The 3,692-nt window shown below is 40.8% G+C and overlaps 1 long non-coding RNA gene across 1 annotated transcript; it reads left to right on the forward strand.

The window, feature by feature from the left end:
- Positions 1 to 329: 329 nt before the first annotated feature.
- Positions 330 to 3,414, forward strand: LOC128072197 (uncharacterized). Its single transcript, XR_008202167.1, has 3 exons — positions 330 to 506; positions 1,601 to 1,671; positions 2,414 to 3,414. It is a non-coding gene; the product is annotated as an uncharacterized LOC128072197 (long non-coding RNA).
- Positions 3,415 to 3,692: the final 278 nt, after the last annotated feature.

Raw genomic sequence — 3,692 nt, forward strand, 5'->3', positions numbered from 1 at the left:
AAAGCAAAAGAGCTTATGTATGCTCTTGAAGAAATAAAGTGTCAAATCACTGCAAGTGAACATTTAAAATGAAGAAATAGTAAAGTTTCTACATATTTACTTAATTTCTAAACCTAGAAAATAAATATGAACGCCAATTATAAATACTGTGTAAATCATACAGACTATTGCACCAGGATCAGACTGTCACTGGGCTTCTAGAAGGTCTATGTATTCCTGTGTAGGAAAAGCAGTCTTAACTATAGGAGAACCTTAATGGTATGGTTTAATTGCTTTAACAGGTGGGCTTATAACAAGCACTCTGTATGCCTATGTGGTAAGTTGACCTGTCTGGACACTGGATGCCCAGCGAGCCACTCATTCACTCCTTCTCCTCAGCAGGACAAGGAGAAAAAACTTAAAGGTTGATATATGGGCAGGGAGATCACTCATCAGCTACTGCCTTGGACAAAGAAACTCAATCTGGGGAAGATTAATTTATTCTCAATTAAAAAGAGAATAGGATGGTAAGAAATATAACAAAGCTAAAACCACTTTTCCCTACCCTCCTTCTTCCCTGGCACAACATCACTCCTGACTGCTCTACCTCCTTCATGGGGAGCATCATGGTGGGTTTGGGAAAGTAGACTGAGGACAGTTGGTAACGCTCCAACTCTCCAGCTCCTTCCTCGTCACATTCTTCTCCCACTCAAGCATGGGGTTCCCCCCACGGCATGCAATCCTTCTTTGCAATATGCTGCATTTCTTCAGTAACTGCTCCAACATGAGTCCATGTGACAAGGGTCATTCTTCAGGGATGGACTGCTCCAGTATGGGTCTCCCATGGGCTACAACTCTTGCCAGACATTCTATTCCTGTGTGGGCTTGTCTCCAGCTCCTGCCATGAGCCTGCTCTGCCACGGGCCTCCTCCAGGCCGCATCCACTGCTGCCCCATGGGCTCCTCCAGCCTGTTCCTCCGCAGGCCTCTCGTGGGCTGCAGGAAACCTTTGCTCTGTCACCTGGAGCATTTCCTCTCCCTCTTACTTCAATGACTTTGATGTCTGCAGATTTACTTCTATCAACATTTTTCTCACTGTTTTTCACAGCTGCTACACAACACTTTATATATTTTCTGAAATACGCTATCACAGAGATGTCATCTGCATGCCTGATGGCCTCAGCTTTGGGCAGTGGCAGATTCCCTTTGAGCTGGCTCCTGGTCCTTTCTTACAAAGGCCTCCCCTGCAAGCATTTGCTACCAAAACTTTGCTCTATAAACCCCAAGTAATCTATCAGGTTTAGATATATAAATGTAGAACCATGAATAATGCTACAAAAATCAGAAGAGGATGTAAAAATCAGAATTAGACACAATGAAGTATTTTCTAAACCAGCAAAACGATGGAGGCTGCATTACTAAGCCAGTTGGAATCATCTAAAATGTGTATATAATTAGAAAGAAACAGTATGGTCCGTGTTGCAGTTCTGAGTAGCATGCAACTAAGAAATGAAAAGGACTAAGAAAAAATTCATTACAACAGAGAAAATACTTGGAGAGCTGAAAAAAACAACAAAACCAACAACAAAACTAACTGTTCTTTTCATTCTCCCTTTCTGAAGGTCTTCATGCAGTTCATTGGCATCAACGAGACCTGGCTAGAAACCTCCACTAAGAATGAGGTATTATGCAGGTAATTATCACATATATATGCTAGTGTAAACTTAAATGAAAGGTATTTAATTAACAAACTTTGGACATGCTAACCAACAATTAGTGCGTATTTTCTTTTCAGTACCTTAATGTGAAATGATGATAAAGTTTTGCAGTCTAAACAAACTCACAGCAAAATTCTCCATTATTCACAATGCTTTTATGCTGTCGCTCTACTTTTCAACATCCTCGTTTACAAAGCACTTGTGTAATGTAGCTCTCTCTGTGCACTTCTTTCTCCTCCAGAATCCCAAGTCACACTTATCTGTTAACACAATATCACAAATGAAAGTGAATGGAAAATCACATACAAAAAGTTTCAGCTATAAATATCTTTTTAATTCCTTTTTTTTTTTTTTTTTTTTTTGAGGATTTTGCTTTAGGAAACTCTCCAGAACAACCAGCTGGTATTGCCAGTGGCTTAGAAAACTTAAATTGCATATGTATTCAAATGAGGATCAACAGGGGTAAATATTACAGAATCCAAAGGTATTCTTTAGACTGATACCATCATAAGTAATCTTAATAAAAATGAATGCACATTTTGGAAAGGAAAAAAAAAAAAAAAGACTAGGGTGTTAATAAGAATAGCCTTTGGCAAGGACAAGGTGTCTGAAACAACTCCATAACAAAATTCATGGAGTGTTTAATGAATCCTATGTTATTGTGATACACTGAAAAATGTACAGAAGTGCTAAATGGAGCTTGCTGCTGTCTTGCAGATTTTGCCAATCTTCAGATATTAAGGATCTTGAAGACTGAGGAGAAGGACAGCTAAAGAAAATGTTTAAAAATGAAGTACGCCAGCCAAACATCCATCATCTCACACTGCAGAGAACTGCTTCCTGACTGGTTTGTTTTCTGTGCTCACATCTTGAAAACTTTGTAGAAGCTGAAAGAAATGTCAGTATTAGAAAATAGGGTAATGCTGCATCATGCCTCACATGTTGTCACTCTGACCTGCACATACAATCTGCGTGCCACAATCTGGGCTTCTGGAGTTGCCAGCACTGAGCAAGGCTGTGGCCAGAGATGTTTTCCTGTCCTTTCCACAGTCTGATTCACCTTCCCAGAGCACAAAAACACAGCAGATACACAGATGGCCACACCAGCGGACCAGGACTGCACTTTGCTGCTGGGTCACACACACCCTCACTGTCATAATTCATTCCCACACTCACAGCAGTGGGTCTCTCAATCCCTAGAGCTGACCCTCATTCTTTCCAGCTTCTGTGGCCATATCAGATGGCTGTATGCTGTGTTTCTCTTCATCAAATCTCCAGCTCCAAATTTGAGTACTTCCTTTGGTCTCCTCCTCCATGCTAGCTAGTCCAGATTGAATTTTGCCAGCAAATCACACACATGTGCACAGAGTATCCATTCTGAAAAAAAATATACTTTATACTTGAAATAGCTTTGTATATGATTAACCAGATATCTTCATGAAGCAGACATCCTTGCATCCTGCTTACCCTCACGTTCCATATATCCTTACACAGCGTACATCTCTGTGCTGACAACCTTCAGTTCAACAGTGGTATTCTTCCACTGCAGGCTCATCATGTTTAATGCATTACACCTGCTATTCATGAATATTTTACTATGTCATTTTTGTGAGTAGTAAGCACTGCAAAGAAAGCCCAGAGGAAACTTGCAGCTGCAAAAATGCAAACTTCCTCTAACTGTTTGTGGTTTTATACCTGTAACTCTGTGATAGAGATAATGCCTGGGTTAATCTTTGCATTCATTCCTAAACTTTTCTGCTTACATTGCCTGCAAGGGTACTGTGTCTGCTGGCAATCTTTGGGAATAGAGATGTTCCATTCCTTAATAATAGTTGTGTTCTTCAGATAAAAACAAAACAATATAAAGCAAAAGGAAAGCAGTGTGGCCAGCAGGTTGAGGGAGGTGGTCCTGCTCCTCTGTTCTGCACTGTGAGGCCTCACCTGGAGCTCTGTGTCCAGATTTGGAGTACAGGGGAGATATGGAGCTGTCGGAGCG

Source organism: Tympanuchus pallidicinctus, unplaced genomic scaffold (genome assembly GCF_026119805.1).
Source record: "Tympanuchus pallidicinctus isolate F22 unplaced genomic scaffold, pur_lepc_1.0 scaffold7, whole genome shotgun sequence".
Taxonomy (NCBI): Eukaryota; Metazoa; Chordata; class Aves; order Galliformes; family Phasianidae; genus Tympanuchus; species Tympanuchus pallidicinctus.